Below are 14,936 nucleotides of genomic sequence, written 5' to 3'. Positions count from 1 at the left end.
GGAAAAATGTCAAGGAGCTAATGAGTTTAATTGAACCTAGAATTCCCTCTTATGGGAGAATGACTTTAAAAAAATAACCATTTTTACTAGGTTTTACTGCAAGATAGGAGTTTCTGAAAAACCAGGTCTAAAAGGACAGTATATTTCATCTGTCTGTGTAATCTATTTTAGTTTCCTCTTATAAAACGACCTTTTGGTAGCTGGTTGTTTTTGAAGCAGATGAAATAAGCACAGAAAAATCCAAACATGATTTTTACTTCATTTTTTTTTCTCCTCCTTCCATTACAGGTTTTTTTTTTTTTTTTTTTTTTTTTTTTTTTGACTCTTCCCATCCCATCCATAATTTAAATTTAAATAGGGATTCTTTGACTATTAGCAGGGCCACCATTCTGAAAGGAAAATAAACTCTGTGTGTTTGTGATTCTCTTTGAAAAGGTAAACACCTTTAATATTCCTCCGACCTGGAAGGTCACTGAACATCTAGAACTTATACAAAATTCTATTAAAACCCCATTTGAACCTAATTTAAAATTAATATAGACTAGTGAAATGAATGATAGTCAGACCTTCCTCCTTTCCTTGTCAGCCTCAACATATTCACACAAATACTGCAAGTGAAATAGTTTTGGTAAAATGCATGGGAATTTCTGGGAATGAGGAATATATATATATTGAAGTAGCTGAAAGAAAAATGCATCTGTTTGGAGTGAGAAGAAATGAAGTCACCAGAAAAAACAGATAGAGGCTCCCACTTGGCTGGATTTAAAAGGAGAAGGGAGGGGTAGTTCTTAAAGGACATGGCTGCAAAATTGCTGTCATCCAGGTTGCATGTGTGTTTGTATTGGGAGAGATTTTGACGTCTGCATCCAATTGAGCGCTAATGTTTTATAGAATTTACCCACCTCAGGGAATGAAATCTTACTACCTTGAGCAAGAATCAAAACACTTGACTGTAGGGGGAAGAAGGAAAAAGGAGATGAGTAACTGCTGAGCATTTGAAAGTGATGACTGACTGTTGTCTATTGTTTCTACACCCTCTCTCTGTAACGGGAGTCTGAAGTTTATAAGCAGAATATTTTCAGCTTATAAGGGAAATGAAAAGAAGCTGAGCATTGAGGAGCAAGCAGGGCTAAGAGCAAACAGACTTCTGAAGCAGTAGGGAAGAGCAAGAAACTGGTGGGCAATACCCAGAGCCTCTGCTAGCAGGGTATGTGCCACAAGAAAAGGGGTGCAACACAGAACCTTAGGCATGGGGCAGTATCATAAAAGCCCTACTGCAGGGAAAGAGTAAATGCAATCAGTGAAGACACCTCAAAAAGAAAGTTATTTAGAAATCCTGGTGTGGAAAAAAAAGTAAGGTTATGTAGCTAACATGGAAACAGAAAGAGGCTATTTGGGACTGAAGGGCACTCAGAACCCAGAGTAAGGAAGAAGCAGAGTGATTAGAAAGCTGAAGGAGAGAAAGGCAGAGTCCCTGGTGTACACAGTAACCATGATCCTATGGAAACCAAGAGTTATGAGACACCCCCAGCTGTGGAAAAAAATAGATAATCCTCAAATATGTAAATACTCTAAAGCTTATCTGAATTCCAAATCAATTGGAGCTCATCAAGAATGAGAATTAATGCCTATTTTTACAGAAAGCATGTTCCCTGCTTGGAAGCTTTACAGCGTTCAGGTCAAGAACAAACATGTCCCACTAATACTTTTGTTTATGTCAAGGCTTTTTCCAACTGCTTTGCAGTATACCTTTCTCTCTCTTCTGCATGGTCTTGTACAGTTATGTTTATTTTACACAGATTTACTCTCTGCTCCGTTCTCTTCTGTTTGATTTTATTTAGTAATCCAACTGTTTCTACATGGCATGATGTTCAGGCAGGATGGTGCTGCTGACTTTGAGCATAAAGGACTGTAAGCTACTCATTTGATATTGGGAGGAAAGGGGCTGATGGTAATCTGGATAAATTTTCCTAGCATTTTTTCTAAAAAAGTAATGGTTTTCTGAGCTCAAAAAAATATGTTCTATAATATAGAGATTTCACTATGGCACTTTTTTCTGCCCCCACTTTTCTGGAGTTACTTTCCACTAGTACTTAAGAGGAAAAGACCTAAGATTTACCTCTTGACTAAGTTTGCCTGAACATTCTGAACTAGAGTCAAGAACTATTAGCAGGGCCACTATTCTAAAAGGAAAATAAACTCTGTATGCTTGTGATTCTCTGTAAACAGGTTTTACTCCACACATCTGCCACTGAATTGCTGTGGCTGAGCTCTGGCACATTAGGGTGCTGCTGGGGTCAACGAGAGATTTTCTGTTGATTTTGCTATTTGCTAATGATGCACCATTTTTCCACTCTGCAGAGCCAGGAATAGTTCTTTCCTGATTAAAAAATGTGCTCAGAGAGATTCACACATGAGCCTGAGTTTCAGTTTTCAAAGAATTGCTTTAAAAATAGTGTGAGTCCAGATGTGTTTGGTGAGTGCATGTTTGTCAGTCTGCTGTACATTTTGATTTTGTATAGGGAATGTGTCTATGTTTAGAGTTTTAATGATCATTCTCCAATTACCTTGTTCCTAACATTGGGTCATTAAGTGGGAAGTAAGGAAATATTACTGCTCTGAAATACAAAAATAAGAAAATCGTCCTTACCTTGTACACTACATGAAACACAATTATTCTGTTAGCAAATGACTTAGATGACAGAAGAGTAGGGTTCAGTTTCAGGTAAAAAATCCCAGTTTTTGATCATATCAAGGTTACATCCCAGCAGGGATGTAGTTACATCTCCTTAGAAATAGCCCAATGTCTAAAAAACTGAAACATCTAAGTAGACGATGGTTGCTCTGGGGCATTTGTGATTTCTGAATTCACCTCACACCTTCTCATTGGAGCAAGCTTTCACTCTGACGTGTTTCAGCTCCAAAGGTGGCTGGACATTAATCAGTGCTACTTTGTTAGTTTCCTCTAAAACAAGCTTCTGTTCTTCAACTTCAGTATGTATTCATGTTTACATACTAACCCGTCAGTCTAGACAAGTAATTGCAAAAATAAACCCCATCTCAATTTACATACAAAACTAACTTAATAATTCTTGCGCCAACCCTGGTGCCTCAGCATCTTGTATTGCTGAAAAATGCTTTGAACTTGCCATGAGATCAATGTTTTTTAAAGCTCAGTGTCTTTGTTAGCAAAATGGTGAAAGTTGTTCATGTATTTCTGTCCCCTCCTTACAGTAAGAGGTACACAGGAAATCCACAACATGAAGCAAGTGTTCTTAATAGCAAAAAAAGCAACAACAGAGATCATGAGTTTCACAGTGCCTTTGCAGGGCTAAATTTTTAAGGGAATCTCCACAAATTATGGATCACTGATGACAATGAAAATCTTCCCCATACCTACTATGATCATTAGAAATATTCTGTAGAGTTAAATGATAATCTTTTCTTAGCTTACCTATGTATTTACTGAAGGTCCTGTGTCAGCTATTACAGCTGTGTACTTTGTTCTGCATCTTGCTGTTTAAGATTGTAAAATGCTGAGTCTAAGGCTTTATTCCCAGACACTTCATTCTGGTACCTGAATACAAATAGGTGTGTGGAAATGCCTGTTTTTCCAGCATGCAGGTCCACCTGGGTAGGCTCTTCAAAAGCTTCTTCAAATTTGCACAGAGCCAAACTAGCCATTGGTCAATGCTTAATTGTCCTGCAGTGTCATTTAAATTACTCAGTTTTTTCTTTAGTGGAGATCAATATAGAGAGATCATCACATGGACTCGTCTGGATGGAGCTTTGAGGTGAAGTGTACCTGGAGTGCATACCATGCTGTACGGGGTGTCCTGGGCTGCCCAACCCCTTTAATCCTCCTATAGACCTGCCCAATTTGTCTCACGAACTGGGTGACTGTTTCTTTCGTGGACTTCACTATTTTAGTGCTGCAGAACCACCAACAGCATGATGTGTAAGCAGAAGAAAAGTAAAGAAAAAGAGTTGATAGCTGTTGGAGGTCAGTCACTGCTCCTAGATAAGCTCACCTGAGTGAAAAGCTGTCTCTGTTTATATCTGCAGTAGACATGAAAGCTAACTCTTTGAGTAAGATGGGAAATATGGGGTGAAGGAATACTGCAAAAATAATGAGTAGCTTTGGGATTCATAGAATCGTAGAATCATAGAGTCACCAAGATTGGTGAAGATCTACAAGGTCATCCAGCCCAATCATTTACCTATCACCAATAGTTCTCACTAAACCATGTCACTCAACACAATGTCTAAATGTTCCTCAAATGCCTCCAGGGTTGATGACTCCATCACCTCCCTGGGCAGCCCATTCCAGTGCCCAAATTGCCAGTAAACTGTGATAGTTTTATACAAAGCAGGACAAAAGTCATTTGTACATACTTTGAAATGTTGTGGGTTACATAAGTTAGCATGGCTTGATACACTGTAAGGGAAAATACAGCTTGTGTATGTCTTCATACAGAATCATAGAAACATAGAATGGCTTGGATTGGAAGGGACCCCAAGGATCATCAAGTTCCAATCCCCCTGCCACAGGCAGGGCCACCAACCTCCAGATCTGGTACTAGACCAGGCTGCCCAAGGCCCCATCCAACCTGGTTTTGAACACTTCCAGGGATGGAGAATCCACAGCCTCTCTGGACAGCCTGTTCCAGCATCTCACCACTCTCCCTGTAAATAATTTCCCTCTGACATCCAAACTAAACCTTCCCTCCCTGAACTTAAAACCATTCCTGCTTGTCCTATCACTGTCAACATTTGTAAACACAATTTCTTTTCCCTTGGACATTCTGTATGAAGTGCTATATATTCCACATCAGTGCAAACACAGACTGCCACTTTAAATGGACCAACAGATGCTACATGGTCACATTTTCAGTCTGGTGCTTATAACCCCTTTTCCTACTGCCAGCCAAATTGGGAGACCAAATTCTAATCCAGTAGCACATCCATGCTCAAGTTTGTAGAGTGCAAGCTTGTCAGTAGTTCAGCGTAACCCTTGCTAAGGACAAACCATCTCTAAACTGCATTCAGAACACTTCCTGTAGCACATAAATAAAGTACACAGCTGCTGAGGCTTCAATTTATTTATAGGTATGGCTGTTGCACCACTGCTCTAAATTCACAATCACAGCAATTACAAGTCTGAAATGCATTTGGGTTATGCATTTCATCTCTGATCTGTGTCTGTGCCTGTTCTTCCTGGGGAGTGTATACCTTGTTTTTCTTGGTCTGCACAGTGTTTGGTACAGCCACATACCATTGCTGAGAAAAAGTTCCATTTTACTCTACATCCAAGGATTCTTTATCAGCAAGAATAATGAAGCAGAGGCGTGCTCTATGTTCAGGACAAAAGCAAACAGAACTGAAGACACTTTTCACCTTTGACTCCCAGAGCATCATGAAGGATGTAATGCCCAGGGAGCAAAACAATAGCACGCAGTCAGATGTCTGCTAGAGATATGAAATGATGACCTGTGCCCAAGTCAGAGAGCCAGTCAGTAGTTCCAGGCTCCAACATTTTGCTTAAGAAATGTGAGTCCACATAGTGATTTTAAATATTGTGTATAAAACCACAGTGCAAGTAGAGTGATCTGCAGCACTGGGTGAGCATGGGGCTATTTTGGGGTGTTATTCCCATTGACTGCTCTCATGAGACATGGAGGTCTCTCGGAATTTTTTCTGAAGGTTCATTTTTCTTGCTTGCAGCAATTTGAGCTAGAAGCAGAGCTGTTCTGAGGTTACTTGATGTTAAATGTTGTTCACTGAATGCTACATGTCAGTGACTTTACTATAACCCCACAAGTCTTTCATATTCAGACAATTAGTTGAAACACTTTTTGCTTGACTCTAAAATCTATAAATTCTGTAATGTAGATTGTACTGTAGAACCTACCAATGAAACATGCCAAGGTTTTGTTGTTTTGCTTAAACAAAACATGGGGCGTTTTTTTTTCTTTCAGAAGTTGAGTTTGTTCTTTTAAAATATCTAAAGAACTCAGTGTCACTTTAGTAAAGTCATCCAAGAAGATCTGGGAGTCCTTCTCGTTCAGACTGTGGTTGTTGTACTGTCCCCTTTAGCAAGACAGACAAGACTATAGGTCATGGATCACTCTTGCTCTGGACATCTCCAGTGTTCCCACAGAGCCCAAGGGCAACTGGTAGGTGCTACTCACCGTGTACGTCCCTTTGCTGATACACAGTGAAGTGCACAGCACTCCATGTTTTTCCGAAGCTCCATCACAAGCACATAACATCACAACCACAGGAAACTAGCTTAGGGAACTATGTGCTGGTAAACTAAATTAATTTAATCCTCTTCATCTGTGATTTTCCCCTCTGAATGTGTTTCAAAGGAATTTTAATCCTCTTTCATTTTGACCAGAGAAAGCGCTGAGGCTGAAAGCTTGTCCACAACTAGCAGAATAGTTAGCACACTTTATGTTCCCACACTGCCTTAAGTAACTGTCAAGTGTAGCTAAAAGTCCTTTGGATTCCTTGGAACCCTCAAAAAGTTTTGAAGTGTCAGGTTGTAATCCTTATCCATCCTTGCCAGTTAGCATTCTTCATCAATACAGAGGACAAGAGACTTATTCTGGACGATATCTGTATTCTGCTTTCCCTCATTCAATCTAAAAGATTCCCTCAGTCCTCTGTTTAAGACTTCTCTACATTACTGACTACTGCTTTATACTGATGATTGAAGGTTCTGGGAAGACCTGATAGCAACCTTTCAGTACGTAAAGGGGAGCTATAAGAAAGAAGAGGACAGACTCTTTAGCAGGGTCTGTTGTGATAGGACAAGGGGAAATGGTTTCAAGCTAAAAGAGAGGGGATTTAGATTGGATATAAGGAAGAACTTTTTTACTACTCATTGTAAAGTAGTGTGGCACTGGAACAGGTTGCCCAGAAAGGTGATGGATGCTCTATTCCTGGAGACATCCAAGCTCAGGCTGGATGGGGCTCTAAGCAACCTGATGTAGCTTGTAGGTGTTCCTGTTCATTGCAGGAGAGTTGGATTAGATGACCTTTAATGGTCCCTTCAAACTCAAAAAATTCTATGATTTCCTGTGAACTTGATACTGTCAGTTATTGGGTGCTGAGTGACAGGGAAGAAGCTAATTTGAGCCATTTCTTCAAGATGATACTTTGCAGGTAGGTGCTTTAGATCTTGAAATAATGATGAAAGCAGCATAGCCTAAGATGGGAAAAAAACAGCAAATAACACCAGCACACCAGTCTACAACTGTTAGCTGGGGAATATTTGACTACAGACAGAACTGTATATCTTTTCTTTATTAGTATCAGCTTGATGGGTCTATTGAACTTCCTCCACAAATTACAGAGAGTCATATAAAAAGAGGAACATGTACTATTTTTGCTCCTTTTTACCATTGTATGAGGAAGGCTGTAAATAGCAGAAGAGAGTAATTGCTTGTCACACTCCTTTCTTTTGAACAATTTGTCTTTTTTTTGAAAATGAAGAGTTGGCATGCAGAAGTTGGGAAAAAAATGTGTAAAAGCACATATAAATGACTTATTAGAGGTTTTTGTTTTTTTTTTTTCCTCTAGCTTGAAGTGGTATGCATGACAGCACACATAGAGTAGGCTTGTGGATGGTGTGGTTACTCCTTGCAGACATCTTTCTGTACCAGTAACGTCTACAGGTGCATTTGCTTTGTGAAACCATACCCTGGGCTGTTTGAAAAGCCAGAATTCTTCTGGCTGTCTCTTTTGGCCAACCACTTCAAAGAGGAAGAGGCAAAGGAGCAGAGTGCCCAATTCTGTCCTTCCCATTCACCAGTCTCATCTCCTTACTGAGGGGAACCCATGACTTTCTGTAATCCCGATGGCTAGACATATGCCTTTGTGGTTAGTCTGGACTGTGAAATCTGAATGAGAGTCGTGTTGTAGGTTAAACAGGGTGAATGTGTCTGGCATAAAAAGAAGGTCTTGGTTGTTCAGTTTTGGAGCAAAACAGTACTGTAAAAATGAAAAAGAAATAAAAGCAAACATGTCCTTGACAAAAGATAAACAAAGCTGGTGAAAGTTAATCCTTTTAAAATGTAAATATTAAATGAAACTTTCATTTTATCTGTTGATTCTGTTGCCCTTTGGCTGGGATACCTCCCCACTCTTCTCTGCTTCAAGTCAACACTGTGGGTACAGGAGCCTATCCCTCCTGCAGTACAGAAGGAGCACAGTGCTTAAGGTGGGAAGAAGCTGTTGTTACTGGAGCCTTGTCTCTGAGTATCAGGCCACGTGCAAGGAAACAGACATCTGAGCTGGACTATGAGGGAGAATATGCCTCTGGTTTGAACAGCAAACAGGGCATGCTGTCCTACCAACTGCTCAAAAATGGCCTGAGCCTGGCTGCCAGGCAGTTCATAGCATGTCTTTTGCCTGCCTCACTGGACCAGATCCATAGAAACACTGCAAAAGACCTCAGCTTGTGTGGCTGCTCCAGGCCCATCAGCAAAAAAGCGCAGTGGTAGTAAAAAGGTAAGGGAAAAAAAAAAAAAAGAGGTAAGGAGGAGAACAGAAAAACAGGCTGAGATGTAAGAACTTTTTGTGCCATTCAAGAAAATAGCTGAGTCAAGGCAAGGGCTGAGGTAGGCTAGCACTGCTGGGTGTGGGTAGGATGATGAAGGCCAGTGGCCCTGGATAGAGTCCGAGGCCACAGGGTGATGCCCTCCTGCACCATTCCCCTACCATCCCTGTGGCACCCTGCATCCCACAGATGTGGGAGGTGTGAGGGCTGCTGTTGGCCAATAAAGATAAATTTCTGGTACAAGCCCCTTCCATGTTCCTTCTGCTTACAATATATGACCTTAACACTAGTCCATGGATATATTTGTTTGAATTAATCCCATGTTTTGGCTATAAAAGCTTCCTAATTGTTATGAAGAATTTTATTTGCCCAGCAGAGCTGGACTTCAGACAAATTGGAATTCAGGTTTTTGCATAATAGTAATGAAACACACAATACAGCCTGCACTTGAAAATGCTGCTCTGCCTGCTGGGGAACCTTTTCTCCCCTCTTCCAAACAAAAAGAGGAATGTTAAGTCACGCTGGCTTTTTGTCCTCAATTTGCAATTCAGTTGCTAAGTGGCAACGAAAGCAGATTATGGGATCATAGATTAACAGAAATCTCTATTCAGTGCTCTTGTGTAATTACACATTTCATTTACTTACTTGAGAACTGATTTTTAGTTACCGTGCCCCTACCCCACCTTCACCCTTCCATAGATCTGTTTTCTTTGGGGTCTGTTCAGGTCCTGAGCAGCCTCAGTGTCCAAGGTGGACTCATCCTGATGGATTGTGTGGATGGTCTCTGCCATTTGGAGGTCTCAGAGAGTAAAATCCTACCCTTCTGAATAGTTGGGTTCAGGAGAAAATGGGATGGAGTGAGTAAAATGGCTTAGAGAGCTCAGATCATGCAGAGGTCTCCTACTTGCTTACATCTTTGAGAAATTTCCTATTTCTATTTCTCTTTTCCCAGCCAACAAAATTCTACTCTCTCAAGCAAAAGTGCTCAAGAAGCTTCAGAAAGTGAAGGAAGAAACAAACCCAAGTGGTCAAGGAATTACTAAACGTTAAACTAATGTTAAATCCTAACAAAAATTTACTTAGAGGGAACCAATGGAAAATGCATGCAAAAATCATGAAGCTGCACAACTGGTTAGTATTACTTTTGCAGACAGAAAAAGAATGGGGAGGGGGGTTAATTATCAGCTGGGTCTTTTATGGTCAAGCCTCCCAGGGAAGTAGGAACTCAAGATACAAAAGGCTGAAGTCTCTGTGTTTTAAGCTGACATTCAACACGTGCTGCCCATGTGTCTGTTCAATACCTCATTCTTTATGGGTACCCTCTGGAACACCTTGCAGAGGAGACTTAGTGTGCTGTGCATGTGTGTAAGAGATTTGAGAGTGAACAAAAATGCACCTTCTTTTCTGAATAGCGTGTGTAGTTCTGCTGCCTGCCTTTGCCATAGCTTTGAGTTCAATTTATCTTTGGAGGTAACTATTCAGGCTTTGCTGAATTGTGTTTCAGCTCAGCAGCCACTTAACAGAGTTGGTGGCGACCAGAGGAATGAGTCCAAAACTGGGAACTCCTCTTATTAAGATGTGCTAGTGCAGCTGATTAAGCACAAGGAAACATTCACTTTGCATTTCCTACCCTAGAACAAGTTTTTCCTATGTTTGTTATGGGCCTCTTGAATTAGTTTTCATTTCTCTTCATTCTTAGCAGCCAGCTGTGCTCTGCACAGCACCATGAATGAGGATAGGAGGCATCTCCCTATCTTTCTTCCTGGCCAGAGTCTCTTCTGTTGCCCACTTCTGAGACACAGCTTTTGGGGATTTCATTCTGAATAAGTGCAACTGACTTCGTCACAGCAGTGTTCAGGGACTGCTCCAGAGTTTGCAATATAGACATGGTGGAAAGCAGAGAAAGAGCAGGAAGAGCAGCGCGTATTTCTGAGTGATGTGCAGCCTCTGCTTTTGGCTGCTGCCCACATGAACAGTCTACTTTTGTTTAAAAAAAAAAAAAAAAAAAAAGAATCACGTAGGATCCTTTGTCTGAATTTGTTCTGGAAGGAGGAAAAATACCCTTCAAAAATAGAGCACTTTCTCTTTTCACTCCTACAGTCATCCTACAGGCTTTGTGACTTGTCATCTCCAGTCTGAACTCCATCTTTGACCAGAGTAGTCAAAATCTACTTTTTTGGGACCCAAGAGATCTACATCATAAAATCATAGAATGGTTTGGTTTGGAAGGGACCTTTAAGATCATCTAGCTCCAGCACCCCTGCTACAGGCAGGGACACTTCCCTCTAGACCAGGTTGCTCAAAGCCCCATCCAGCCTGGCCTTGAGTTCTTCCAGGGAAAGGGCATCCACAGTCTCTCCGGGCAACCTCTTCCAGCATCCCAGCGCCCTCATAGTAAAGAATTTCTTCCTAATATCTAGTACAAATCTTCCCTCTCACAATTTAAAACCATTTCACCTTGTACTGTCACTATCTGCCCATAAGAAAAGTTCCTCCCCCAGATTTCCTGTAGGCTCCCTTCAGGTACTGGAAGGCCACTACAAGGTTTCCTCAGAGCCCACTCTCCAGGATGAAGAGCCCCAGCTCTCTCAGCCTGTCCTCATAGAGGAGATGACTTGGATCACTGCAGCCCACTATTTGCCAGAATACCCAGTTTTGACAGGATCGTAGAATCATAGAATCACAGACTTGTCTGAGGTTGAAGGGACCCTTAAAGATCATCTAGTTAAACTCTGCTGCAGTGAACAGGGACATCAACAGCTAGATCTGGTTGCTCGGAGTTCCATCCAACCTGACCTTGAGTGTCTCCAGGACTCCTCTCTGGGCAGGCAGCCTGTTTCAGTGCCTCACCACCCTTACTGCAAAAAATTTATTGCTTATATCCAGTCTAAATCTCTTCTCTTTTAGTTTGAAACCATCTCCCCTTGTCCTATCACAACAGACTCTGCTAAAGAGTCTTATAGCCCCCCTGTAGGTACTGACAGGCTGCTTTCAGTTCTTCCTGGAGCCTTCTTTTCCCCAGGCTCTCAGCCTGTTGTCATATGGGAGACGTTCCACCCCTTGGAACGTTTTCTTGGCACTCCTTTGGATGCTGAGTGCACCCTCAGAAAGTTTGCAAATGACACCAAGTTGGGAGGACGTGTTGATCTGCCTGGGAGTAGGAAGGCCCTACAGAGGGATCTGGACAGGCTGGATATCTGGGCTGAGGCCAGTGAGATGTAAGACTGAATGCTGGATCCTGCACTTTGGTCACAACAGCCCCATGCAATGATACAGTCCTGGGGCAGAGTGCCTGGAAGACTATGTAGAGGAAAAGGGTCTGGGGGTGTTGGTGGATGACTGGCTGAACATAAACCAGAAGTTTGCCTTGGTGGCCAAGAAGGCCAGTGACATCCTGGCTTGTATCAGAAATAGTGTAGCCAGCAGAACTAGGGAGGTGATCATCCTCCTGTACTCAGCTTTGGTGAGTCTGCAACTTGAGTACTGCATTCAGTTTTGGGCCCTGCACTACAAGAAAGAAACTGAGGCCCTGGAGAGTGTCCAGAGAAGGGCAACAAGTTGGTTAGAGGTCTAGAATACAAGTTGGCCCATCCCTGATCTTGTAAGTTCCCTATATGACTGCCATGATTAAATACAGAACTCCAGCTTAAGGTAAGTTTCACTCATTTAACGTCCCAGACTGAGCTCTGCTCAGAAGGAAAAGGAATGGCCAGACTGTCTTGGTGCCTACATCTAGATACAGAGGAAAATATAAAGTAAACCATGATGAAGAAAGCATGGACCATGATAGGGCTCTTTTCTAAAGGTGTCGTTGATGAGTTGCTCCTTTCAAACTAGGATGAGAATCAAACAGAAACCATCACACTGACCTGGGATGATGAGATGTCTTTTTTCCCCCCGGTAGCTTTGCTGATTGATTGGAGCAGCCCAGCACATTGCAGTGCTGCCTTAGTGGAAAGCCATGCACAGACAAGGAACAGAAGAGTGAAGGAAGCGGGGATGGAGAGCTGCTGCTGGAGACTTTGCTCTGGAATTATTTGATGACAGAAGCAGTAAGAAAACTCTTTGCTTCCCTAGGGCAACATTTGTTAGCTGCAATTGCATTTGTCAGAGCTTTGCTTTTCTTTTCACTAAAGAAAATCTCACAATTTCTAAAAGGAAAATGCCATAAGTCCATCCTAAGTGATTTGTGCTTTGAGAACAAAAAAAATAGTGGTGTGTTTTCAGAGAATGTCTTGTTTAAGAGATCAACGACAAAGGTGGGAAATTGTTTTTGGCTACCTACACAAAATGAAACACAAGAAAGCAGAGGCTATATTGCAGTCCAGAAGCTTGCTCTTTATCCCCTTGGGCCTTATTAAGCACCCCTGGTTCCATTTCAACGCCAGTTAATGACTTCTTTCTGACTGAACCAAAAACCTACGCATACATCCCTGTGGTCTGGCTGACCCTCCCCCAGCACGTTGCCACCCAGCGTTTTGCCTGCAGGGAAGTGCAGGGCATGCAGCAGCAGCAGCAGGCTGCCACCTGCTGGTCGGAGGCCCATCAGAACTCCAGCTTCTACCATTAGTTTTGCTCAGGGAAATGCCTTTTCTTCGATCTTTCTGCCGGGGCAGGCGGGAGCTGGAGCTATGATGGGCTCTGCTGCCGAATCAGCTCAGGGCTTCAGGGGCTTTTCCCTTGGGTTCGGGCTTCTTGCTTTTCTGTCCAGAAAGAATGATGTTAATGGTTCTGTTTCAGGAAATATGGTAAGCTGATGGTGTTTCCAAGGAAGTAGCTGCTCATCCACTGGTAATACACCAGGGAAAATGCCACGCATTCCTTTGTTCCTGTGATTCAGAAGCTTATCTGTTGTGTCAGACTGAGCCAGCCATAAAAAACTAAGAATTGTACAGTCACCAAGGTGGAAAGAAAAAAAAAGAAAACTAAATGCTGAGGGCAGTTTCCCTTGTCTCTGCAAGCCTGGATCTCTTTCCTTATGCTACACAAACAAACCTAATGCACTCAGATAGCTCAGGCTGTCAAACTCCTCTAAACAAAGCAGTACAGAGCCGTCGAGGGGATGGCACAGGGGAGCATTGCAATTCTTCTCGATCCCTTAATCTGCTTTAGAGCACAGCAGGAAAAGGTGTATGTAGGAGAGAAAGAAAGAGCTGTCTGAGCCATGGGGCCTTCCGGAGGAGGCTCTCTCTGCAGTGAGCCCCACTCACACTAAATGCTGTTATTTGTGATAGACATTCCTCCCAGGGCAGCACACATTCCTCACAGAATGTTTTTTTTTCCCCCCCTCTAACGCACAGCAGATGATAATTTTGTACGCTCAGATTTAGAGTTGCATTCAGCACATCCCCTTCCAGAAATAACTTTTAAAAGAACAGCTTATGTCCTCCTTCCATGCCATCACTTACAGTCATAATGTCCTTTTCCATTAATCCCAAACTTCAGCTGATGCAATAAGTCAACTTGTAGGAACATAAAACCATGTTTATAGAGAACATGACTGCTCCAAATCTTTCTACCCCATATTGTTTTCTTGGCTAGGTTGTAACTTACTCCTAACACCAGTCACCTCAGGTGTGTTTCTATTCCAGTCATGTCCTTCAGGGAACACTGAATGCTCAAGATTTGTTAGCAAAATATTTGCTTAAGTATCTCCTCTAAAAGACTTCCTTATCACTGGAGAGCTAACTGCATGCATCCAGTGGCCTGGAAAAATTAAGAGGCCAGTTTTTCTGTGGCTTTCACAGCACCTAATACCATGGGGTTTTATGCTCAACAGGTGCTCAAACACTTTTAGATTTTGCAGGGATTTTATTGGATTTGAAAGGAGGAGGGCACAACTGGAGAGAATGAGGACTTAAAGAAAAAAATGAACTATATGTCTCCAAAAGAAAGACTCTGAGTGTCTCTCTGAGTATTTCACACTAAGTATTTTATGAAATAATATGAACAGAGTGAACCAGAAAACTGAGCAGGATTTATAACGGCCTCTATTCAAGTAATAAAGGAAATCTTCATGTGAGGGAAGACCTGTGTTCAGTTCCATTATTTTCGCTTTCTTTCATGAGAACATCCTAAGAGCTGCAAGGATGCTGTGAGGTCTCTCTGCTTGGACGTGTTTCATGTGGCATCAAATATTCAGATGCTCGTTAATTCAAAGAACAGGAGTGTCAGAGCGATCCTCCTGTCCTTGGTTAGGGCATATCCTTGAGAGCTGCTCCAGCTCTTTACCCACTCCAGTGTGTTTTATCTGCTCCAGCTCTAGCAGTTTGTTCACTGCACAGGAAGCTCAGTGAGAGATGCCATGAGCACTACTCATTATTGTGTTTTCTACATTGGAGAAAGGAGGGTAAGGGGGCAGCCACACTTA

This window comes from Phasianus colchicus, chromosome 3 (genome assembly GCF_987193195.1).
Source record: "Phasianus colchicus chromosome 3, bPhaCol1.hap1.1, whole genome shotgun sequence".
In the NCBI taxonomy this organism is placed as follows: Eukaryota; Metazoa; Chordata; class Aves; order Galliformes; family Phasianidae; genus Phasianus; species Phasianus colchicus.
The sequence above is the reverse complement of the archived record's forward strand: the minus strand, read 5'-3'. Positions refer to the sequence as shown.